The 26,834-nt window shown below is 42.8% G+C and overlaps 1 long non-coding RNA gene across 2 annotated transcripts in view; it reads right to left on the bottom strand.

Annotated features, from left to right (window-relative positions):
- Positions 1 to 606: 606 nt before the first annotated feature.
- LOC101907978 (uncharacterized) overlaps positions 607 to 26,834 on the bottom strand; it is a 42,671-nt gene continuing 16,443 nt past the window's right edge. For both annotated transcript variants that reach the window (XR_009494200.1, XR_009494199.1), the window contains one exon: positions 607 to 26,780. This is a non-coding gene — a long non-coding RNA (uncharacterized lncRNA). The remainder of the gene's footprint in view (positions 26,781 to 26,834) is intronic.

Here is a 26,834-nt window from a genome sequence, read left to right on the forward strand (position 1 = left end):
TCGAAAAGAAACATACACCCCAATGTTCATTATAGCACTCTTTACAATAGCCAAACGTTGAAGTAACCTAAATGTCCATTGATGGAGAAATGGATAAAGATGTGGTACATATGCACAATAGATTATTACTCAGTTATGAACAAGAAAATAATACCATTTGCAGCAACATAAATAGACCTAGAGATTATCACACTAAGTGAAGTAAGTCAGACAGGGTAAGACAAATATCATATGATACCACACATGCGGAATCTAATTTTAAAATGATATAGGACGTCCTGCGTGGTAGAGTGTGTAGGAATCTGCCTGTCAATGCAGGGGACATGGGTTTGGTCCCTGGTCTGGGAAGACTCCACATACTGCAGAGCAACTAAGTCCACGCACTGAACACGTGTGCTGCAACTACTGAGCCCTCGCACTCTAGGGCTCGAGAGCCACAACTCCTGAAACCCGGGCACCTGGAGCCTGGGATTCTCAACGAAGAGTAGCCCCCACTCGCTGCAACCGGAGAAAGCGGGAGCACAACAGCAAAGACCCAGCACAGCCAAAAAGAAACAGTAAAATTAATAAATATAAATAAATAAATAACAAGAATAATGTTTGCTGTGGGTTTGTCATTTGTGGCCTTTATTAAAAAATAAAAATGATATAAATGAATTTATTTACACAACAGAAACAGACTCAGAGATTTTGAAGACAAATGTATGGTTACCAAAGGAGAAATGTGGAGGGGAGGGACAAATTAGGAGCTTGGGATTTACATGAATTAATGGAATTGATGCACACATTACTATATATAAGATAATAACCAGCAAGGAACTAGTGTACAGCACGGGAAACTCTACTGGATATTCTTTGATAACCTATACGAGAAAAGCATCTGAAAAAGAATGAATGTGTATATGTATACCTGAATCACTTTGTTGTACACTTGAAAGTAATACTGCATTGCAAATCAACTATCTTCAAATACAATTTTTTTTAGAAAAGAGAATCAAGGACTTTTGAACTACTTTCTTAAAAAAAAAAATATGTATTTATTTATGGCTGTGCTGGGTCCTTGTTGCCGAGTGCAGGCTTTCTCTAGTTGAGGTGAGCAAGGATTACTCTTCGTTGCAGCGCATGGGCTTCTCACTGTGGTGGCTTCTCTTATTACAGAGCACAGGTTCTAGGCACACAGGCTTCAGTAGTTGTGGCACACGGGCCTAGTTAGCCCACAGCAGGTGGAATATTCCTGGACCAGGGAACGAACCTGTGTCCCCTGCACTGGTGGATGGATTCTTAACCACTGGACCACCAGGGAAGTCCCTGAACTACTTTCTAAATGTGTTCCTGCCTGAGGGCTTTCTTCCATGGCTGCCTAACAGGCTGCCTGGAAGGCTTTCAGACTCTTCCTGATTTTCACTGCCCAGGACTTTGAGTCGAATGCTGCTGCTAAGTTGCTTCAGTCGTGTCCGACTCTGTGCAACGCCATAGATGGCAGCCCACCAGGCTCCGCCAACCCTGGGATTCTCCAGGCAAGAGTACTGGAGTGGGTTGCCATTGCCTTCTCCAATGCATGAAAGTGAAAAGTGAAAGTGAAGTCGCTCAGTCGTGTCCGACTCTTAGCGACCCCATGGACTGCAGCCCACCAGGCTCCTCCGTCCATGGGATTTTCCAGGCAAGAGTACTGGAGTGGGGTGCCATTGCCTTCTCCGTTGAATCGAATCCCTTCACCTTATTCAAAAAGGTATCAGCATACAAGGTCTCAGAAATGCCTCTCTTGGTTTCCTGTTTGGGATGACCATGATAAAGAGGTTACACCTCATCAGCAAACTCCAGAGAACTGGTATTGGCCTGGATCCACACCCTGAGGCCATCCTGGCTGGAGTGGAAGGAGGGTGGCGATTGATGGTCAGTGTCTACCAAGGACAAAGTGTGAAGGAAAATAGCCTGAAGAGAGCAAAAATTCTTCGGCTTCTTAGCCTCTGCACAGGAAGTCTCCTTTAGACCTCCTCCTTCACCCACACCCTGCGACAGCAAAGGAAATAGTGGTAACCTGTTACAACACCCTGACTCCCTGCTCTGTGACAGTCGCTCTCTCAGGTGTTGCTGCCATATCATCTGTGCTCAAGGATTTCATCACAGTGTTCCCTTTGGAGGAGATTGCTGAGACCTGAAGAGGGATAGCAACCCCTCAAAATAACACACAGCTGTGGCCAGGATCTGAACCCATGCCAGCCTGACTCAACAGTTGTGCTATTTCCCCCAACCTTAAACCATCCTTTATCTCCAGACCTCTCATTCATAGGCTATGTCTGGTTTCTTTGATGTAATAAAATAAACATACTGTTAATTCATGAAGAAATGAAGTACATGAGACATGGGAGTCATTTGGCAAATGAATGTTGAGTGGATGAGTGGACCAAGCTTGTATCAGCTCCCTCTCTGCCCCCAGGCTTGCCCGCAAGGGCCTCCATAATCCAGGGGTAGAGCTCATGACCTCAGGGGTGACTCCAGGCTCTGCTCTCCAAACCGCCTGGCCAGCTGCCTGAGCTCACAGGACACTGAAGAACTATGGCTTCATTCAGGTGGCTCGTGTCTCCTGCCAATGTTTCCCCAGAAATCAGACTTTGGTTTCCCTCTGTCTCGAGCCCATGTTGTGATGCAGCCAAACCCAGCTTCTTTGGGATCCAGTCCAAACCAGAGGGTGTGGATGGGATGCATGAAAGAGGACTGAAGCCATTTAAAGAATGGACCGTTTTAAAGTCATGAATACTGTGGGAACAGCTCAGGGGTTCGAGGGTCTGCAGATGGCTGGTAAATGCATTTCAAAGGCATAAAAAGGTGGATATGTTGGTGAGTACAAGGAGAACTTTGGTTTTTATTTCACATGTGTTCATTAAGGTCCTATCTATCTATCTATATATTTCCTTATAAAATTAGAAAAATGAAAGTAAGACACTCTAGGGGTACAGTATAGCATGACTTAACATTTCAAAACTGATCTTTAGATTCAAGGATGTGAGGGAAATGAAGACCATGATTGTTTTGTTAAACAAATCCCTGCCTGGTTAGAAACCACATGTACACAGCAAATGAAGAAGTGGCTTAATGACTAATTGATGTTGCTAACATCTTCATTCATGACTGAACTCACATGGGTCCTTCTAACAGGACCCAATTATGAAAAGTGCTTTAACAATCTTTGTTTCTCCTTGTGGCAGGGAAAGTAAAGCTGTTTCTCTCTCTTAAAACTGTCTATCTGACTAACTCCTGACTCCTAGACCCTGAGTGAGGCACAGACTTGACTTTCATTCAAGGAGTCCTGTCCCTCTGGACAGGCAGACAAACCAGGACCCTCCTAACAGCAGGTGCTCTACTGGCCTCTGGGACCCCACACTCTCGCTGCCTCCTACCACTTGGCTGTTTCTTCTGTCCACTTGGCTGCCTCTCCCCAACCTCTTAACACTCAGTTCTCAGTCCTCTTCTACTCTTTATCTCACTCCCCTGGTGACTTCAGCTGTCTTTGGCCTTGCACAGCACTTGTATGCTGAGGGCTCCCTAACTGTCACCCCCAGCTCAGCCCTCTCTTCTGCACCCTGGCCCACATCCCCGAGAGTTCCAGCTTCACCTCTCCACTTGATGCCTCACAGCCTCTCCTGATACAGAATGCCTGGTCTTCTCCCCACGATTCCACAAAAGGTCTTCCCTTCACTGTTAAGAGCTTCTCCATCCTTCCAGGTGCTCCAGCCAAAGGCCACAGTGCAGTCCTTGATGCCTTTCCTTCTCTGATACCCAGATTGCTTACTGTCTACAGAACATCTCATCTGCTGACTTCAAACTATAACCAGAATCAAACTCTTCCTCAGTGCCTCCAATACACTGCCCTCCCTGTTTCATTCAAAGGGAAAGCCAAGGTTTTAGAGTTGTCCACAGGGCCCTATCATGCTTTTTCCCTCTGACCCCTCCTCCTGCTTGTCTTCAGCCACACTGGCCTCCTGGCTGCTCTTGAAGCACAAAGGGCACCTCCCACCCTAGAATCCTGGCACTGGCTATTCCCACCTGCTTTAGGACTTTATTCAGATGTTATCTGCTCAGTGAGGCTCGCCTGGCTGTCTTACTTAAATCCAAGCTGCAGGTCCCTAGGCCCACACTCCCAGTTCCCTATTGGCAATGCTTTTTCACAGGTCTTACCTACAACAATGTAACTTCCATGAGAGTAAGTGTATTTTTTCTGTTTTGTTCACTGTGTATTCCAAAGGCCTACAACAGTTTCTGGGTATACAGTAGGCATTTAATAAATATCTCTTGAATGAGTAAATGAACACACACCTTACATTTGAAACTTAATAAGGGAAATAACCGTCTCAGGATTCTTACTAGGATGTGCTGACCCTCCAGCACAACCAAAGCCATTCTTCCACGTAACCCTGAATTCCACTGTTACAGAAACATCTCTATATATCTGAAAGAAAGTGTAATAATTTCATTTCTGCCTCTTGAATACCCAGATCTCCACACTCTAGCAGCTCTCCTATCCTAACTTTGCCAAGAGCCACATGCCCACTTAAGGACCAGGCACCCATCTTGAACCCTTGGACAGACACGTTTGAGCACTGATTTCCCTGGGCTCAAATGACCATGGATTGACCTCAGTTTTCAAGAATTTCACTTCATTACAAATATACTTTGTTGCACTGGTTTCCAACAAGGATGTACAGTATCTACACTGGTTCTGTTTCAGTCTTGACTCCAGCAAGACTGTCTCTCAGTCTCTCTGTGTCTCCCTCTGTTTCCTCATCTGTAAAATGAAAACTGTGGTAATGGTACCTGAGTCACTTGTGCTGAGGAATGATGAGTGAATAGATACAAAGTACTTAGCACAGGGCACACCATCGAGTGCTCAGTAAATGTTAGCTGTTATTACCAGCGTTGTTAGTAAGTGAAGTCACTCAGTCGTGCCCAACTCTTTGAGACCCCTTGGATAGTAGCCTGCACCAAGTTCCTCCGTCCATGGGATTTTCAAGGCAAGAGTACTGGAGTGGGTTGCCATTTCCTTCTCCAGGGAATCTTCCCAACCCAGGGATCAAACCCAGGTCTCTCACATTGTAGACAGACACTTTACCATCTGAGTCACCAGGATGGCATTGTTACTCTCATTATTAACGCTAAACACAGTACCTTATTTGGCTGTTTATTTCTAGCACCTAGTACACTGCCTGGGACAAGGGATGTGCTTAGGAAAACCCTGCTGGATAGTTGAACGAATGGATGTGAATGAGCTTTTTCAGTGCAGAGGCTATACTTTTTCACTCCATTTAGCAGCTAATAATTCTCTGGAAAGACTTGCTGAATTCTGAATGAATGGCACACAGGAAGGTTCCTGTACATACTCTGTATGGCAGAGAATGTTGAAAGAGGATAAAAAAAACAAAACTAATGAAGGCATTGAATGATTTGGTACTTCAGAAGTGCTGGGAGATAAAACAGAGCGAATCTGTGATTTGGGGCAAATTGTTTTTTTTTTTATGATTTTTGTATCTCAGCGTTATTCTCTAACAACTGGGGCTGAGTAGTCTGTGTGTGCTAGGAAGACTGCACTAGACAATGCCTGCAACATGTACAGTTCAGGGCCTGACACCTGGAAAATCTCATTCAATATATACCAACTTTAAAATCACATGGCAAGAATAACTGACACATGCAGCCCCACACACAAGGCCCAGGAGCCCAAAGGTAAGGCAAGGTGCCCAGGGTTCAGGGACAAGAGCTAAATCTCCAGGGACCCTTCTTTCTATGATTTCTCTTCTTGTTTGCGTATATAGACACCATCACCAAAGGCACATCTTTTTCACCTCCTCCTGCCCATGACCCCAGGGACAATCTAGATAATTCTCACTTCTATAACCAGAACTTCTCCCTTTGTCACGTGTGAGGTATTTCTCCAAAACGTTACAAGCAAGTCCAGACAAATTAGCCCTTCAGGAAGCTTGAGTACAAAAACTGGTCATTCTCCACTGGCTTCCTCTCCCCCTATTTCCTCCACTGGACCCTTGCCAAGTCTGAGCAAGCAAGTGGACAGCGGAAAGGAGACCTGGAGCATGATGAATCTAATGCTTACTCACAGATGGCATTTGTCTTCCATGCTTGCCCAATATGGACCCAACTTCTGCTTTAGGTGGTCTAAATCCAGATTACCCAGCAGTTTATAACTTATTATCTCTGACCGTCTGCAAGGTCTGTGTGTGATTCCTTTTATTTTGTTTTAATGCCATATAATAGTTTGAACTGTTGGCCTTCTCTGAAAACCTATGGTTATTAGAGAGAAAAAAATTGAGAAAAAGTTGTCTTGCCCTTGGATGAGAGGAGAGGAGGACTGCCTGTCTCGCTGGTGCTTTGGGGTATCTGAACAGGGGAACCGGGAGAAGGATGGAGGCATCAGCTTATCTCTTTGCCTTTCAAAATTAAAAACTGAAAGCTATTTATATGACAACTGTAAGGAGTTAGAACAATACCAACTCAGCAACAGGCAACTAAATTTGTCCTCCTCCCATGAACTTTGAAAAGCAGACTTAAGAGTTCTCAATCTTAAAAGTTGAAAGACGAAAACACTGAAAACCAAACAATGGAATGATGGAGGGGATAATTCTTACAGTTTTGAAAATGTCCCCATATTTTTCCATTTCATCCAATACATGAAAAAGCCATCAAAAGAAAATAATTACAGTTTTCACAGAGCCCATCACCTCAGTGACCACTGAATATCTTCACTCCTTAGTATCTTCATTTTGATTATAACAAATGAATTAAAAGTCTATAGTTGGGGCTTTAGTAATATATTTGTCATATGTATGTCTAGCAATGAGTGTGCGTATACACATGTATTAATTTGATGATTCATCCTTTAAGAATCAACTTTAAAATATTATTAGAGTAGGAGTTGTTGAAGAGAATGGTAGTAGAGTAACAGGGATTTGGTCAGCCTTGTTTCCTACAAAATCTCCATACTGAGAATTATATTCAGTAAATATGTGTTGGCTGTATGGATAAATGAAACGGTACTTTTAGCCAAAATTGTGTATTTAAACGCAGTGCTAGTGTGTGCCAGATTCAAGGAAGGAAATTCAAGCAAGCAGGAGAAGGCTTCTGCAATGACACATGACACACGGCACTGCCATTCCGGGGGCGGTTGTTGATTTCAGAAACAAGCCACAGAACTCTCAACTTCTTTTTATCACCATTAAGTCTGGGCACTAGATGCCCTTACCCCTCCACCCCACCAACTCCCTGAAAATTGGCCTTTCCCAGTCCCTACCTCGCAAGCCCATCCTTGCCCCTCACTTCATCACTCCTTTGAATTCCCATATCCTTTACTCCACACTTCCAGGTGCCCCCAAGTCAAAATGGCCTTGGTGTTCAAATAGTGTCACCCAGTTTTCATGCATGGGCCACCAATGGCCTGACCAAGGACGCCCTCAGTGGGCACAGAAGGAGAGGCAGAGTGAGAAGAAACTGGAAGGAATAATCCACAAGACGTGGCATCTAAGTAGCAGAAGCCATGCAGAGAGTGGCTAACGTGGGCTGTCTGCTCTGTATGAGAAGAGAAGAATGAAGACCGTGGGGCAGTGCTGAGCAGAAGAGGGTGTGAGAGGGTGAGAGCGAGTTGGGTTGGGGCATGCCACAGTCAGCCAACTTCACACAGATTAGAGATGGCACAGCTCCTACAAAATGCATCGAACCCATAGTCGGGGGGGTCAGGTTCTGGCAGGACTGGGGAGCAGAGATCCCTGAGAAGGGATCCCTGAGGGCTGTGAGGGACGGATCTATTCCAGGCCTCCCTCCTTGGCTTACAGATGCCTGTCTTCATACTCACTTGGCCTTCTCCCTGCATCTTTATCCATTTTCCCTCTGCACGCATCCTTGTGTCCAAACTTCCCCTTTTCATAAGGACACCAGACACGATGGGTTTACACCCACGCTAATGACCTTATGTAACTGGATTACCACTGTAAAGACCCTGTCTCCACACAAGGTCACATTCTGAACACCTGGGGGTTAGGATATCAATATATGAATTTTGGAGGACACCAATCAACCCAGAGCAGCAAGTCAGAGGGAAGGAGTCAGTGCGTGGGGAAGTTCACTTTGCAGGAGAACGCAGGCTAAGCGTGCAGCCTTGGCAGTCATCAGCTCGGCCTCAGCTTCGGAAATCCCCCGCGTCTGGTTTTCCCAGTTCTCGTAATCTCGCCCCACCAAAAAGACATCTAAGTACATTCCATGCATTTCTGGTGAGAAGCTAACTCTGCTGCACTCTGTGCAAAGTGCTAACTGGGTTTTAACTGAAGTGGTTGAAGTGGTTTGGTTAACCGAAGATCTCTGGAGGAATTTCACCTATTCCTTAAGCCTCAACAAATCTGACCTGTGTTTAAGACAATGCACAACCTACTCGGGGCAAATTGGGATGGTAATAAAATGGTTGGTGACCTTTTCCATTCTTGTCATTGCAGAGAAACTCTACCTCATGTCTCTCCAAACCAGAGGAAGGGCTACTGAGGCAAAGGGTTTGTACTCAGTGTAGGTAAACATGGGCTCGGGCACACAGGGCTCAGCCCCTGACAACATGTCAGGCACTCGACTAGATTCACCTGTGAGCAGAGCAGCTGGCTGGGCGGGAGAGAGAGCTCTGACTTGCCCACAGGCAGGTGGAATTCAGAGGGCAGACCTGGATGCTCAGAGAGTGGGCTAACCCCGCTGCTTTCAGCCACAGTCTGCGCTTCCTGGTTGGACAAACGTTTTGACTGATGGGCTTCCACGCCTTTGCTGTTGCTCTTTAGTCACTAAGTCACGTCTGACTCTTTTGCGACACTATGGACTACCAGTTGCTAAAATTTTTTATTACCCCTGGACATGAGCATACAGTTGGAGGGAAACTGGGCAGGAGGTGAAGGTGGAAACCAGCTTATGCTGAAGAAACAGGCTTTATATGGTTAGAATTTAGAGAATTTGCTTGAGCCATGTTCATGCAGCACTTCTCAAACATCTTAGTACCAGGACTCTTTTCCACTCTTAAAACTTATGTAGTTTCTGTTAATATTTACCACGTTAGAAGTTAAAACCAAAGAATTTTTTGTAATCTTTTTGTTCATTCAATATAATAACTAATCCTTTACATGCTAACATAAATAACATACTTTTCATGAAAACTGTATTTCCTTCTCCAAAATGTATTGAGAAGACTGTCATGTGTTATATTTTGGGAAATTTATTTAGTGTCTGGCCTCAGGGAGGACAGTTAGAATCTCACATCTACTTCCACTTTGGAACCTGTTAGTTATGCTGTTTTAACAGAAGAATATGAAGAAAATCCAGCTTTACAGATATGTAGTTGGAAAAACCCAGGGTTTTGTGAATCTCCTTTAGAACCAGGTGTCCCCAGGGGTTCTCTGGCCTCACTTTGAGAACCACTGAACTAATGGTCTTATAATCTTGTTATATCCTGATTGGACCTTCTCTTGTAACTATACTGTTACAAGAAGATTCAGACTTAAGGATTTCAATCCATAGCTGTGTGTGCTCAGTCATTCAGTCGTGTCCAACTTTTTGTGACTCCATGGACTATAGCCCTCCAGGCTTCTCTGTCCAAGGAATTTTCCAGGCAAGAATACTGGAGTGGATTCCTATTTCCTTCTCCAGGGAATCTACCTGACCAGGGATTGAATTCGCATCTCTTGTGTCTCTTCCTTGGCAGGCAGATTCTTTATCACTGTGCCACCTGGGAACCCCTTTAATCTATAATATTTAATCTAAAAAAATCTAAAAAATTGTAATTTGTCTGTGTTACATATGTACTTATGAAGTCTTATTTCCTTCTATTCCCACATTGGAGGAATCAGCTTTGTGCTAATAGTCACTGTCTTTTACTTTGTTTGCAGTATGTCAGCTAAAAAATAGATTAGAAGCAAATACAATTGCCCAATAACTATAGTTAATTACCATAGTTTCATTTTATGCTTCCAACTCTAAAACCAAAACACTCTTAACTATGCACTTATAGATAATATTAAAATGTGTATGCATAAGCCATGGGCTTCCCTGGTGGCTCAGAAGGTAAAGAATCTGCCTGCAAAGCAGGAGACCTGGGTTCAATCCCGGAGTTGGGAAGATCCCCTGGAGGACGGCATGGGAACCCACTCCAGTATTCTTGCCTATTGAATTCCTATGGACAGAGAAGCCTGGCGGGCTACAGTCCATGGGGTCGCAAAGAGTTGGGCATGACTGAGTGGCTAAGCACACACACACATGCATAAGCCATAGGCAATAGAAGGTATTTTGTGAGTTCTGTTCCATCATCTTTTTCGGTTTGTCTTTCGAGGAACTATGTCATATGAATCATGATGACCACTGACAATGCAAAGGAAGATAAAGGAAACTGGTTCATTGCCCAGCTGTTTCAAGTCCAACCCTGATTAGCACATTATGGCTTTCTATGCTGACCAAGAGGAATTGATTTTAGCAAGACTCTGGGTGTAGTCACAAGAGACGGACTGGCAAACATCTTAATGAGATGTAGATAGTCTTACCTTAAAAACAGCCCACAAATTGTTTCTGTAAGCCTGTGGTTCACAGAATATCATGTGCTATGTAATACAGTTAACAAGAGTGACTGAGAAGAAATCAGTTCACGGGTGCCAAAGAGGTTAAAGAAGACCCAGTCCAAAGTTAAGTCTTGGTACCAACAGTTCCCACTGGAGTCTTAGTTCCTAGGCACAGAAGGTGGGAGGAAGAGAAGGAAGAGAAGTATTCCTTCATCATCTTTCAGAAAATCGGGCTGACCTGAGACCCCATGTACTTTGAAAGGCCCCCTTCCACCAACCTGTGTGCCCTGTGTCATCTTGGAAGTCCCTCTCCCTGAATGCCCAGTGCTTCCCACTGCCCTTGTCCTGTGTCACAAAGGTCCTGATTTCCACAGTGTCATCTCCCCCCATCAGCTGCCCCGCTCCTTGGCCTCAGTATCTGAGGTGCCCCTCAGAGCTCTGGTGCCCCACCTGGAAGTCCTAACAAGATCAGTAACCCACGTACAGTCAACCTTCAAACTTTCAGCGCACATTTCCTGAGCCCTGCCTTGTCCCATTCTATATGCTCAGCCCCAAGGGAAGATCAGAGTGCCTATCATCCTACCTTCCTTGCTGGGCCATTTGCATCTTAGAAGTAGGTTTAACTGGCAGTCCTTCAGCAGAGCATCACAAAGAGAAGTGAAAACACTCCTGTGCTGTGAGGGAAATGTTGAGGGCTGGGGAAAGGTCATGAGGACATCTCACACTGTCACCCCCAAAGTTACTTAAAGCTATTCCTGTTAAGAGAGAAGGGTCAAACCCCAGGGAACTCACCTTTGGGTCTCTGATCTGGTGTGAATTCCCTTACTTCCTTTGCTAGAGGAGAAAGTGAAAAAAAAATATTTTTTCTAGATTTAAGAAAAACCAACAGTGCTTCTTTTTAGCTTGGAATGAGGTTTTTTAATGCACAGCCTATGATATCTGGCAAACTGCTGATGCAGTCTAGAGGAAAGGCAAGGAGGCCTCAAAATGATGTTGCCAACTTAAAGTGGATCATTGTGTCTTTGCCACAGTGATAAAACAAAAATGTGCTTTGGTATTTGGTAGGGAAAGGATGCCTTTCTTAATGTCTCATTGCAAATAAAGTCAGTAAATTCATGGCCGTATCTGTCAGACTGAACTTTTCTGACACCACTTTCCCCTTCCTTTGTGGTTTGCTTTTTCTTGGTGATCCCGTTCTACAGTTTTCCTTCTGGGTTAACGTCTCTCCCAGATGTTATATAGCAATCCAAAGTCAAGTATGATTCTCCACTAAATCATAATAAAGATGGTATTAATCTGCATCTTTATTACCCCCATCAGTAGATCGATGTCCACAGGTTTCATATGGATGGACTTTCTGGGTTGACCAATTGACTGGAACTCATGAAAGGTTTTATAACCCCAGCTAGATCCTGGGGAAGGTCTCGGGTGCCAGTCAAAGACTGCAGAAGATATTTCATTCTCAATTTTATTGTCCCTTTAAAAAGGTTAGGCAGAAAAAAGGAAAAAGTAGTGTGCTTCAATTTTAAAGAAATGTTAAATCAGTTATAATTACTGGATTGCATACTTGGATTAAGCTGTGGAATAGGAATAATGGGACCTTAAGAGATAATGTGGTTTGTTTTATTAAAGGGTAAAACACATATACACTCATATTTCATGGAGCAATAGAGGAAATTTTCTCCTGAAAGAGCAAATAAGCTTAGGAAAACCAGACTCATGCATTCGTACACATTCCTGGCTTTATGACCCCCTGGTTTTATTTGGTTACAGTTAACTTTCCACACTTGGCTACCAAAATAGCTTTCCATGTGAGGTTGTTCCTGCAAAGTGAGTAGCTTAAGTTTCCCCCCTCACACCTCACCGGATATTAGTCTCTCAATGTTCTTGCCCTTCCTTTTGCAATGTTCCTAATTCTCATGCTTCCTATTGAGAAACTGCTGCACACACTGAGGATATCCTGCTTGGTCAGCAGGGTTAGCTGTTCTGAGTGGCCATTCTCAGGAGACATGCCTCCACTGTGATTGTTGCTTTGGCAAACACACCTTGTGCCATAGTTGTTCTCGGGTCTGTTGGATGCAGTTCAGTTTCTCTGAGTAATCATGATCTTGAACAATAGTTGTCAACGTGTATCCTCATAGAATTGCCATGCCATTTCTTGTTTAGAAGCACTGGACATTTTTGGAGGGGGTTCCCTAGTGATTACGTAGTTGTACTTTAGATTAGGTAGAAAAACACATTTTAGGAGTCGCGGATACCCCCATGAAGCACTACCACATTGAGTAGAAACAATTTTAAGTGGGAAGGTGATTTGAGGAAATGAGAATCCCAGCAGGATTTGTTTTTGGACTGTGACTCCTCATAGTACGTTAAGGATTGTTTTGTTGGTGCTGGGAAATCTGAACAGGGAGAAACGTGGGCAGTTTGGGAAACAATGAGAAACACTGAAGGATATTTCTTTATCTGAGGGGAGAGGGTTTGCTCCAAGTTGGGAAAAATTGAAAAAAATGTTTGTAGGACTTAAGTCCTAACTCAATTGCCCTCTCAGTTATCTATCACCACCTAACAAACAACCCTAAAATACAGGGGCTTCAAACAAAAACCCAGCTCTTGTTCAGGATCCTGGGAATTCAGAGCAGGCTCAATGGGGATTGTTTACCTCTGCTTCAAGTGGTGTTATTTGAGGCGAATCGACTGGGGCTGGAAGATGCAAGATGGCCTCACTCACATGCTCAGAGCACTTGGGGCTAAGTGTTGGCGGGGAGACTTCCCTTCTCCTCCAAACGCCTCTCTCTCCATGTGTCTCTCATCATTCAGCAGTCTTAGTTTGGTTACATGGAGGTTCCTGGCTCTCCAAAAGAATTGGAAGTCTCTGACAGCCCCAAAGTTGCACAGTGTCACGTCTCCCATATTCTTTTGATCAAAGTAAATCACAGGGTCAACCTAAGTTCAAATGAAAAATGGACTCCACTCCCAGGCTGGAAGAGCACCATGACTGCCCAGGAAATGTCAATGGCCATTTGTTTGCTGAAAAGCTACTGCAGTGACTGACTGCTAGCAAACTGCTTCAAATTCCTTCACTTAGCAAATTAACATTAGACAACTGCCTCCAAAAAAAGAGTTAATTTATTTTATTGACTGTAAAATGCCACCAATTTTAAGGTGCACATTATTTTATTTATTATTTAAAAAGAAAAAGGCCATGAAACAGACCATCACATGACATAAATTATGATGCATCTCAATTTCAGTAACATTAAAAGGTGGGGAAAATGTGCATGTAAGAGTCAATGAAAAATGGTAAGTATCTGATATATAACTCAACAGAATTCTGACATGAATGGATAAAAAGGAAAGGTTTAAGTGTTCTCAAGGGGATAGCACAGGCACAGAAAAAAGAAAGGCAAAAATAGTAATTGATGGAATAAACAACCATTTTCCTTTTCCCTTCCCTGATCCTCTGTTGGTTTTTTTTTGTTTGTTTTGTTTTGTTTGCAGTTTTTCTAAAATTAATTTTTATTGGAGTATGGTTGCTTTGCAATGTTGCATTGGTTTCTGCTGTATAGCAAAGTAAATCAACTACACATGTACACATGTCCCCTTTTTGGGGGGTTTCCTTCCCATTTAGGTACCACAGAACATTGAGTAGAGTTCCCTGAGCTATACAGAAGGTTCTCATTGGTTATCTATTTTATATACAGTATCAACAGTGCATACACGTCAATCTTGATTTCCCAATTCATCACACCCTCCTCCCTTTCCCCCTTGGTGTCCACATGTTTGATCTCTGCATCTGTGTCTCTATTTCTGCTTTGCAAAGGAGAGCATCTACACTATTTCTCTGGAATCCACATATATGGGTTGGTATGAGAAAAAAAAACCTCATCATTATTTTTGCCTCTGACTCCATTAATTACCAACTTTCACATTTCTCATCCTGACTAAGGCACTCATCATGGCCATGATCAGATAGAAGAGGGCTGGAAGGAATCATTATTTACCTCTTACGTCCTCATCAAACCATAGGGAAAGACAACCCATAGGAATCAGGAGAATAACTATTTATAGCTCAGAAAGCAAAGCTACACTCTGTTGGGAAGTTGATGCCTACTTTTGGTTCCTTTGCACCACTCAGCTCAACACATACACCAAGACCATATAATTTTTTTAATTAATTACTTGAATGTTTTCCACCATTGATTAAGTTCTTGTTACTTTCACAATGGCTTCATAGGTGCCACACACTGTCATAAAAGCAGTGATTATTGTATTTCCAAATTTAATCTATGCTGATTGGGTCTCTATTGTTCATCATACAGTGTGCTAAATGCTACAATGGTAAAAAAAAGACAGACACAAAACCTTCCTGCTGATAACTCACAGTCCAAAGAGGGTGGCAGGCAGAGGAAAAGCGAAACAAACATCTTAAATCACGAGAGATGCTGTATGTCCTGTGAGGGAAATAAAGAAGATGAAGAGGGAGAATAAGAGGACCCTCTTTCAGACAGAAGTGATCAAGGAGGAGCACTCTGAAGAAGGACATTTAGGCAGAGACCTAATAAAAAGGCTGAGCCTTGAAAAAGCCAAGGGAAGGTGCTCTAGACCAGATGGGAGACACAGTAAGTGCCAGGGTGCTGAGGTGGCAAAGAGCTTGGTACATTCTTGGTATTGAAAGTAGATTGATATAGTTGGAGTAAAAGGAGCAAATTTCTCTAAAGATCATAAAACCCATCCCCTAAAAAATGCATGTTCAAATTTCTGCTATGTTCTACACAGGCAAAACAAACAAAAAGTCTTTAAAAAACAAAACACCAATAAAAACCAACTGGATCCAGAATTTTACAAGCCTATAAACATCTCTGGGAGGAAAAAATGGGCCCTGAGTTGTTTTGGTTGTTTCCTTCTTAGACTATGATGATACTGTTTCTTGGATTTAGAGGAGTTTATTCATTAAGTCAGTATTTCTTAAATAAGAGTAATGAGAAAAATCCATTGAAGGAAAAATATTTTGAATTGTCAGTGTTCACTTAAATTATTTTAACTATAATATTTCTTTAAGATGAATGAAGTGTATATGCCTTTGGCTCACAGCTCTTCAGATCAGATCAGTCGCTCAGTCGTGTCCGACTCTTTGCGACCCCATGAATCACAGCACGCCAGGCCTCCAAATCCAAAACTAAATGAAGTTTACAAATTAAATACAAACTAAGTTACAAAACCAATAAAGTGCGAATTACTGACATTAATTGAGAGTAACAGACAATGTTAATTGCTGCTACTGAACTGCTGATGTTTGGTTATTAGAGTTTCTTATCACTTGTTGCAAACTCGGATCATCATTTGAACTTTTATTGTTATCATCCTCATTGTTTACCTTTTTAAAAAACGTTTTCTTTTAACAACAGACCCATTATCTTGAAAGGCCATGTGCACACTTCAAAATACAATATTGAAATTTAAAAATGTTAATAAAAAAAAATCTTTGTTTTTCACTACTACAGTCATTTACTACTATCTAACCACTGCTAATTTGTATATTAAAAGATGAGATTTCACAATATAGCCACTGACTTCATTAATATGTATTGATGGCCAAGCTCTGGGGTCCTTACAGTTACACATACCAGTGACTGGGCCATTCCGTTGTCCTACCATCTTTCTCTATGGAATGACTGCAAAAGCTTAGAGTGTATAATGTAATTTGGCTTTACTTGGTATTAATATGACCTTATGTACAGTGGAAATGCCCCTATGAAATTGCATGGAATATTCCAGAAAAATATCTATTTCTGCTTCATTGACTACGCCAAAGCCTTTGACTATGTGGATCACAATAAACTGTGGAAAATTCTGAAAGAGATGGGAGTACCAGACCACCTTACCTGCCTTCTGAGAAACCTGTATGTAGGTCAAGAAGCAACAGTTAGAACTGGACATGGAACAACAGACTGGTTCAAAACTGGGAAAGGAGTACATCACCTGTATATCGTCACCCTGCTTATTTAACTTATATGCAGAGTACATCATGCGAAATGCTGGGCTGGATAAAGCTCAAGCTGGAATCAAGATTGCCTGGAGAAATATCAACAAGCTCAGATATGCAGATTATAACATGTTATGGCAGAAAGCGAAGATGAACTAAAGAGCCTCTTGAGGAGGTGAAAGATAAGAGTGAAAAGCTGGCTTAAAACTCAACTTTCGGAAACTAAGATCATGGCATCTTGTCACATCACTTTGTGACAAATAGATGGGGGGAAAATGGAAACAGTGACAGACTTTATTTTCCTGGGCTCCAAAATCACTGTGGACAGTGACTGCAGCCATGAAATTAACAGATGCTTACTCCTTAGAAGAAAAGCTATGACACACCTAGATATCATGTTAAAAAGAGAAATCACTTAAAAAAAGACATCACTCTACTGACAAAGTTCCATATAGTCAAAGTTACGGTTTTTCCAGTAGTCATGTACGGATGTGAGAGATGGACCATAAAAAAGGCTGAGCACCAAAGAACTGATGCCTTCAAACTGTGCTGCTGGAAAATACACTTGAGAGTCTCTTGGACAGTAAGAAGATCAAACCAGTCAATCCTAAAGGAAATCAACACTGAATATTCATTGGAAGGACTGATGTTGAAGCTGAAGCTCCAATACTTTGGCCACCTGATGAGAAGAGCTGACTCACTGGAAAAGACCCTATGGTCTTTTGGGAAATGCTGGGAAAGAAGGCAGGAGGAAAAGGGAATGACAGAGGATGAGATGGTTGGATGGCATTATCGATTCAATGGACATAAGTTTAAGCAAACTCTGGGAGATAGTGAAGAACAGGGAAGCCTGGCAGGCAGCAGTCCGTGGGGTCACAAAGAGTTGGTCACAATTAAGTGACTGAACAACAACAATAACTTCAATAAAAGGAGTAGTCTGAGAGTTCCAGAATGTGCTATTACTTTAAGATGACCATAGATATGAAAATCCATAAATGTTTAAATCCCATAGATTTTATGGACTCAGGAAATACGTCATTTGATTCCAGGTTGAGAGATGGTACACATATTAGTAATGGGTTAAATGAAAGAAAAGGTCATCTGAACTGTTTTACAGCATCAGGAACAATCAACCCAATGTAATTACAGCCAGAGTAACATGCTACAGAGACAGCATGGGACAGTCAGGCAGTTTAGAAACAATGTGAATAAGGAAGTTAAAAAATGTACTAGCCAATAATAATGATTAATACTGATTGTATGTCTATAGCCTGACTACAGCACAATTGCACTCATCTCACATGCTAGTAAAGTAATGCTCAAAATTCTCCAAGCCAGGCTTCAGCAATACGTGAACCGTGAACTTCCAGATGTTCAAGCTGGTTTTAGAAAAGGCAGAGGAACCAGAGATCAAATTGCCAACATCCGCTGGATCATCAAAAAAGCAAGAGAGTTCCAGAAAAACATCTATTTCTGCTTTATTGACTATGCCAAAGCCTTTGACTGTGTGGATCACAATAAACTGTGGAAAATTCTGAAAGAGATGGGAATACCAGACCACCTGACCTGCCTCTTGAGAAACCTATATGCAGGTCAGGAAGCAACAGTTAGAACTGGACATGGAACAGCAGACTGGTTCCAAATAGGAAAAGGAGTACGTCAAGGCTGTATATTGTCACCCTATTTATTTAACTTATATGCAGAGTACATCATGAGAAACGCTGGACTGGAAGAAACACAAGCTGGAATCAAGATTGCTGGGAGAAATATCAATAACCTCAGATATGCAGATGACACCACCCTTATGGCAGAAAGTGAAGAGGAACTCAAAAGCCTCTTGATGAAAGTGAAAGTGGAGAGTGAAAAAGTTGGCTTCAAGCTCAACATTCAGAAAATTAAGATCATGGCATCCGGTCCCACCACTTCATGGGAAATATATGGGGAAACAGTGGAAACAGTGTCAGACTTTATTTTTCTGGGCTCCAAAATCACTGCAGATGGTGACTGCAGCCATGAAATTAAAAGACGCTTACTCCTTGGAAGGAAAGTTATGACCAACCTAGATAGCATATTCAAAAGCAGAGACATTACTTTGCCAACAAAGGTTCTTCTAGTCAAGGCTATGGTTTTTTCCTGTGGTCATGTATGGATGTGAGAGTTGGACTGTGAAGAAGGCTGAGCGCCAAAGAATTGATGCTTTTGAACTGTGGTGTTGGAGAAGACTCTTGAGAGTCCCTTGGACTGCAAGGAGATCCAACCAGTCCATTCTGAAGGAGATCAGCCCTGGGATTTCTTTGGAAGGAATGATGCTGAAGCTGAAACTCCAGTACTTTGGCCACCTCATGCGAAGAGTTGACTCATTGGAAAAGACTCTGATGCTGGGAGGGATTGGAGGCAGGAGGAGAAGGGGACGACAGAGGATGAGATGGCTGGATGGCATCACTGCCTCGATAGATGTGAGTCTGAGTGAACTCCGGGAGTTGGTGATGGACAGGGAGGCCTGGCGTGCTGCGATTCATGGGGTTGCAAAGAGTCAGACACGACTGAGCGACTGATCTGATCTGATCTGATCTCTGAGCATCAGGCATTGTATTATGTAATTAATAAATATTAATGATGATTTTTAAAATGCAATTCTTTTTAGCTACCAGAGACATATCCAACTGAAACATATAGTTCCAATCAGTCTTGGGGAAAAAAAAAGGCAGGCGAGTAATTTGTTTCTAATTTAACATATCAGGTCTAAGAATTCTAAAGATCCTGAAGAGAACTATCCTGCCCAATTTCCAGAGACCCAATTTCTCCCTGGGGCTTTCCGGTAGCTCAGCTGGTAAAAAATCTGCCTCTAACGCAGGAGACCTGGGTTCGATCCCTGGGTTGGGAAGATTCCCTGGAGAAGGAAATGGCAACCCACTCCAGTATTCTTACCTGTAGAATCCCATGGACAGAGGAGCCTGGTGGGCTACATTCCATGGGGTCACAGAGTCGGACACAACCAAACGACTAACACTTTCACTTTCAATCTCTCCCTGAGTTCCAGACTTGAATATAAGCACACATCCCAAACTCAGAGTATCACTGGTAGATGGCACCCCAAGTTGACTGCCAGCAGCTCTTTCCTTCTCTATATATGGATGCTGCTCCTTGCATCAAGAGGTAAAGTCCTACTCCTTCTCCTTTGAATATGGGCTGGCCTTAGTGGCTTGCCTGACCAGTAAAACACAGCAGAAGTAACAGCTTGACACTTGCAGAGCTAGGCCATAAGAAGCCATGGTGGAACTTCTGCCTAGCTCTCTTGGAAGGCAACTCCCTGGGATACTCACTCTTGGAACCCAGATGCCCTACTGTAAGGTCAAGCAACATATGTTTGCACTGCCATCGACAGCTCTAGCTGAGCTCCCAGCAAATGGCCAGAATTGCCTGCCCAGCCACAGGAATGAGCCCCACATGACTCACTGCAACTGCCAAAGAAAAACAACCAAGAATCACTTAGTTGAGCCTAGTCCACCTTTAAGAAACATGAAAGATAATAATCCATTGTACTTTTAAGTCACTAGGTCTTGGAGTGGTTTGTTACATAGCAATAGGTGACTATAAGGGGAGCTGGAACCAAATCCTTCATGTCCCCTCACAAAACCTGCCCCTCCTTTTTTACATCCCATCTCAGGAAACACTTCCTCCTAATTAGGTAAAACATCTTGGAGTGATCCTTGGTCTTTCTCAAATGTTCCATCCGATGCATTGGCCAATCCTGTCGACTCAGTCACTAAGTCATATGCCACAACCCTTCATTTACTATTTCTCCCGCCCCTTCCATCCTTCTCCATGTGGCAGTTACCTCTCACCAGAGCTTCTGCAGTAGCAGCTGGGCAGGCAGCCAGAGTCCTTTAAGAACAGAAATCACTCCTCTGCTCAAAATTCTCTTGTCACCCTTAGAATAAACCCAAAGTCCTGGCCTTGGCCTAAAATGGACTCCAGGACCTGGCTCTTGCTTCCTTCAAGCCTCATTTCTTATCACTCTCTCCTCCGTACATGCTTCAGCCAGAGAGGCCCTCTTGCTGTCTCCTGTCCACCCTACTGGAAATCACACCCAGTGGCTGTTTCCACCCCCTGACACTGCTTTAGTTTTATTCAACCTCCCTTTGTTAAATGATCTTTTTGCCAACAGTCTATTTTCCCCATTCAAATGGAAACTCCTTGAGGAAAAGGATTTTGTCTGTTTTGTTCAGTGATATATATTGAGTGTCTAAAATAATGCTTGGCATATAGTAGGGCCTCAGTAAGTATTTGTTGAATGAATGAATGACCCCTGATTCCAGAAGTAGCAATAAGCAGTGACATGCATCCATCTTCCTGACACATAAGTTAACATTTTCCATACTTCCTTCAGCTCTGAAGATCAAGACACATGACTTTTCCAGGCTGACCTGAGATGAAAAGGAACACACTTCATTCCTATGTAGTCCACACTATTTTTTTTGCCCTCAATACCATCTGGATATTAAATTCTCATTGCATGACCACATAGCCTTCTCCCAGTCCTGATTTCCTAGAGCTCAGGTTCAGACTGGACTTTGTGGAGGAGCCCATGCAAGTACAGATGGCTGATCCTGGTATATTTAATTAATGTTGGTAGATCCCCTACTGTGTCCCAGGCCCTGTACAGTGCGCTGGTGATATACAGACTGGGCTTCACTTATTCAAAGCTGGCATTTTAAGGGGTGCCTGAAAGATACGGTCACTGGGGAATAATGGTTAAGTGCCCCAAGAGCCCACGTAGAAGCACAGCCTCAGGTGTGAAATGGGGCTCATAGCTGCCCTGCTTTAGTTCAGACTGCACCCCAGAGGTTCCCTGGATCCTCAAAGGTCATGCAGCCTTCCATCAACCTGAGATTAGACTGGATTTATACCATAACTGCTCTTTGTAGAAAATAAAACCTCACATTTGAACGGTGCTCTAAGGAATGATAACTGCCAACATTTATTGGTGTTAATACCATTAAGAGCACAAAATAGCATCCCATTCTTACCTAACTTGAGAGGTGGGCACCATCATCCCTATTTATAAGTGAAAAAACTGAAGCTCACAGAAGTTCAGTGATTTTTCATGCAGCTCACATAGAGCAATCAGAACCCACATCTGCCTCACTCCAAAACTTACACTTTTTCCTTAACGCCACATTGCTGCCCGTTAAAAATTACAACAAAATGCCCTGGTGTCAATACTTTCAAAAGTATCATCTATTATCTCTTTCTGTCATGATGTATCTTTCTGAGTCAGAAGTCAAGGGTTGCTATCCCCATTTTACAAGAGAGAAAAGTCAGTCCAATTAGACAAGCATAATGCATGTCATTTAGGATTACCAGGCAGGACCGTGTATTCAAAAGTTGTTTCCCACATCAGCTGCCCTTGTACCCAACCTACAAAAAGGCTTCTTTCTTTGCCTAACAATCTGTTTAAATCTCCAACTGCCTCTTATTAAAATGTGAATATTCTTAGGAGGGCTTATACCCCAAGGAAATTGTCAGGTATTATCTTCTCAGGATCTGTCTGAAAGTCAGTTGAGAAGTTACTGCTTCTAATGTAAGGCACCCATGGGGGAGAGTTCTAAGTACAAACTCCAGAAAACCACTTCGACTGGGCCCTAACTGGAGGTACTCCTTGACTGGCAGTGGTTACGTGACTACATTACCCAGCCAGACCCAGGACCTCTGGCATTCTGAGTCCAGAGCTTTCGTCTATAGGACTCAGCCACCAACTTGAGCTCACTCTAGTCTGAACTCATCATCCTGGCACTCTTCGGGGACCCGTGCAGTGCCTGAGGCTCTACAGCTAACCAGAACAGACCCAGAGAAATCACAAGAGAACTCTCAAACTCCATCTGGTACAAAGATTCATGTTCTTTTGAAGTTTGTCCTCTTACTCTGTAAATGCTTAGACTTCGAGGGTATGTTACTGAGATGGAATCAATTGCAGTAAATAGAAGACACATCAACAGAACTTACTTGTGTCTCCCTGCTCGAAGACAGAAGCACCACTCGGGGATGTGATCCAAATCCCTGGGACAGACACATGGGGCTCCAGGGCCCCTTCCTTGGCATCTTCTCTAGATGACATTGGCCGTAGCCAGCATACCCACCAAGTTCCACATAACCAGCATGCTTTGTCCACACACCACAAAGGCCCTGGGAAATCCTGTGTCAGAGCCAAACAGCTGTAAACCTTCAGGCCTTTCAAAACATTCCTAGGGCCCAGAAGGACAATGTATTATCCCTATTTACCCAGGAACATGAAGGCAAAACCGCACTCATGAATATTGTCAGCAGTTGGGGCTGTCAGAAGAGCAAGACACATGATTAAATATACCCAGGCCAGTTTCCCTGCACTATTAGGCAGGGCTTGTTTTTGTTTTTGTTTTTAAATACTATTATCTTCAAACAGCAATCATATTGAAGGAAATAATCATTATAATAATAAACATCCTTTCTACATCATGAATCATTATAGAAGTTTTTCCTGTATTTATTTTCTCTAAAATTCTTAAATTCCAATGGAACACATTCATAGCAAGATTTTCAACTGGTGGAATCTTCTATGAAGATTCAGCGATGGGCGGGGGGAGGTTCACCAGCTCACAAAAGAAAGTAGGTGCAATTTCCCACAACTATTAAAGTCCTCTTTACACTTCTTATGTTGTGTTAATCAACCTCTCTAAACTTCAAACTATCATTTTCTTTTTCAAAAAGGATAAGAATCATTTAACTAAAGCATCTTAAGGGCTAACACACAGAGTGCATGTGTTCAGTCATGTCTGACTCTTTGCAATCCCATGGACTGTAGCCCGCCAGGCTTCTCTGTCCATGGGATTCTCCAAGCAAGAAAACTGGAGTGGGTTGCCATTTCCTTCTCCAGGGTATCTTCCTGACCCAGGGATCGAACCCAAGTCTCTTGTGTCTCCTGCACTGGCAGGCCAATTCTTTACCACTGTGCCACCTGGGAAGCCCTCTATATTAAATGTACAGTGTGTTAAGTGCTTTATATAGATTATCTCATTGAATTCTTACAGCAACCCTGTCAGGTAAACACTCATCATTACCACCTCCCTTTTATAGATGAGGACATGAGACACAGCATGTTTTAGTAACTAGCCCAAGGTCACATGGAATTGGTATTCAAACCAAGATCCACCTGACTGCAAAGCCAGCAAGTATAACCACTAGGCTCTTCAGACTTGTTTCAGAGGTTGACACCACAATAGATACAGCATCCAATAGCAAATACAGGTAGTTCCCAATTTTTTTGGTTATTCAATTTGTGAATAACACACATATTTGGACACTCAGTGGCAGAGCCCCCTCCACCCTTAGTGTGCTTCCTGTTGACACTTCTGCAAATGAAGTCCCCGTTCCTTCCCCCAGAGGACTCCCCACTCTCCAGAGTCCCTTCTTCCATCACTCTGCTTTCCCTAACCCCAGCACACAGGTTGTCCTCTAAGGGCTGCTGAGGGAACTTCTAAAGTGCAGGGCATCTCATGGAACCTCCCCTCCCAGGGACCTGTACTATTATCAGCACTGTGATTTCCTTCCAGTAAGGATTTTGTTGTGCTACCTGCAGTCGGCCCTCCAACGTATGATTTTCCATGGGAAAATAATATGTTACTTTCAAACAACCAACCCATAAAAGAGCCCTATCTATTCCAACTGCCTGTTTAAGATCCTGTGACAGTGAAAATTCCAATTTAACCTTATCTTTCCAAACCTAACAGTGAAAACCACCAGGATGAACTTAAGTCAAAGTTTCCTGTTTCACTTTTTACTGTACTTATGTAAATCAATCATTACTGCAGTTTCCCAATGCCAGAAATTATTAGTCATTTCAGTGTTTAATGGTACATTTTGCGAAATCTGGTCCAGTGCAAAACCACACAGCATCTGGGTTATCTGTTTTGTATTCCCTTCCAGACTTTCACCATTTGAAATGATCTGTTGCTTACTTTTTTGTTCTTTATTGGCAGCATTTTCATTCTTCACACTTTCCTTCTATTCTTTTACGCTAATCCTTGAAATGTCAGTCTTAGTCCTCTGAAATGAAAAATTAAAAAAAAAGAAAAACAAAATCTGTTGACATTTCTTTAAAGTTGTAAAAGTAATACATGCTATTTATAAAAATTAACTTTTGGGGACTTCTCTGGTGGTCCAGGGATTAAGACCCCCACACGTGCAATGTAGGGGGCGCAAGTTCAATACTTGGTTGGGTAACTAAGACCCTGCATGCTGTGTGGCACAGCCAAAAAAAAAAAAAAAACCTTAATAAAATAAAATTTTTACATGGCTTTATAAAAAGAAAAAATACGCTAGGGTGAAGATTTAATAAAATTAATAATTTTTTTAAATTAACTTTTTTACTAATAAAAATCATCTTTTGACCTTCAATCTAGTAACTTAATTAGAAAAGAAAGATAGTGGCACTTGTTATGAAAATCCCTTTCTTACATAAAACATAACCCTTTAAAATAGTAAATACAGCAGTTTGCAAAACTTGATCACATGTCAGAATTACCTGGAAGGCTTGTAAAATCACAAATTGCTGGACGCCCCCCTTAGAGTTTCTGATTTAATAGGTCTGGGGTGGGGCATTTCTGATAAATTCCCAAGTGATGTTGATGCTGCTGGTGGGAAGACCATACTTAGATAACCACTAGTGTAATATTAGAGCTAAAAAAAAAAACAAAAAAAACCACAACACCTTGAAGATCATTTCTGCCGATCCCCTGGAGAAGGAAATAGCAACCCACTCCAGTACTCTTACCTAGAAAATTCCATGGATGGAAGGAGCCTGGTGGGCTATAGTCCATGGGGTTGCAAAGAGTCGGACATGACTGAGCGACTTCACTTCACTCACTAAAACTCTATTACTTACAATTTACAAAGTCCTACTCTCACTGGCCTGAGAGCTAGAAGAAAGTTTATTGGAAGCAACTGGGGTATCTCCACGACTCCAAGACAAAGCTGAACAATCAGAGCAAAGAGCAGATAGATTGAGGGATGTGGTAGGTGGCAGAGGACTTCCTCTGTTTGGGTCCCCCTCTCTCTGCCTCTCCACTAACAAACTCAAGCTTGGGATTGCTCTGGGCTAATCATCAAGGAAGAGATCTGACTGGCCCCTGGCCATTCAATTTGTTTAATCAGCTCAGGCCACAGGTGCAGAATCTCTTAACCCAAGCATGGCACATGAGACAGAAGATGTGGATCTTAGGGAAGAGTGGTGTGAACTTGGCAGAGATGCTACATGGCATAATCTGAACTCTTGTTTTTCAAAGGAGAGAGCTATGTTTGGAAAAAGTAAAGCCTTGCCAAGAAGCACACATGTAATAAGTGGCAAAACTGAAACCAATCTTTTTTTTTTTTTTTAATTTGGGGCAGCGGGGAGTATTGCATGTGGACCCACAGCTGGCCTGCGAGTGGCAAGTAGAAATTTGTTTCTTAGCCAGTGGCGGGCTGGAGCTTCTGGTACCAGTTCCAGAGGGAGGAGTGTTAAACATTCGGGATTTTGGCAGGCAGGTTAACCGTGGTAGCTGGAAATGTGCCAGAGTCAGAGTATGTACTAAGGTTACAAACCAACCCTCCTTTTTTTTCTTTCCAAAGAGCCAGTTTACCAGCACACCCTTGCCTAGTTCCCTGTGGGGATCATTTACAGTCAGGGCAGACGCCATGTTTCAGATGAGAAACAACCTCAGTTTGCGGTGTTTTTCAACAGTTGCCATTTCCAACCCACCGTCAGCAGATTGCCCAGGGGCTGCCAGCTAGACCTCATTTTGCACATCCAACCCCTCAAACCCACCTCCTGCAATGGCTGGCACTCTCTCTCTCTGGGACTCATGCACAAAATGAGCCTACTATCTCTATCTTCTGCTGCCCTTGTTTCCAGCTCAGAATCAGCTCCTTCCTAACTTTTGAACAGTAGAACATCAGTACTATAAGAATAAGACAAGTCTTGGCAAGTGCGTGTAAGATCAAGAGCAGTATCTTTAAGAGACTTGCTTTAAAAAAAAAAAAAGAAGAAGACTGTTAAGGCAGCCAATAAGCAAATGCCCCCAGGGATAGTGACTCTAATTATTTAAAGTAGGAAACTCTTGTGCAAATTGCCCAAGTCATCTCATTTCAGGCTTCCGTTGTGTGGCTTGGCGGCTTGCTGCTTCATTCCCATCAGAGGGCAAAGGCTGAAAGAGAAAGAAATCTCCGTGACTGTAAGTGATTCCCAAGCCCTTGGCCTC

This window comes from Bos taurus, chromosome 4, assembly GCF_002263795.3.
Source record: "Bos taurus isolate L1 Dominette 01449 registration number 42190680 breed Hereford chromosome 4, ARS-UCD2.0, whole genome shotgun sequence".
Classification (NCBI taxonomy): Eukaryota; Metazoa; Chordata; class Mammalia; order Artiodactyla; family Bovidae; genus Bos; species Bos taurus.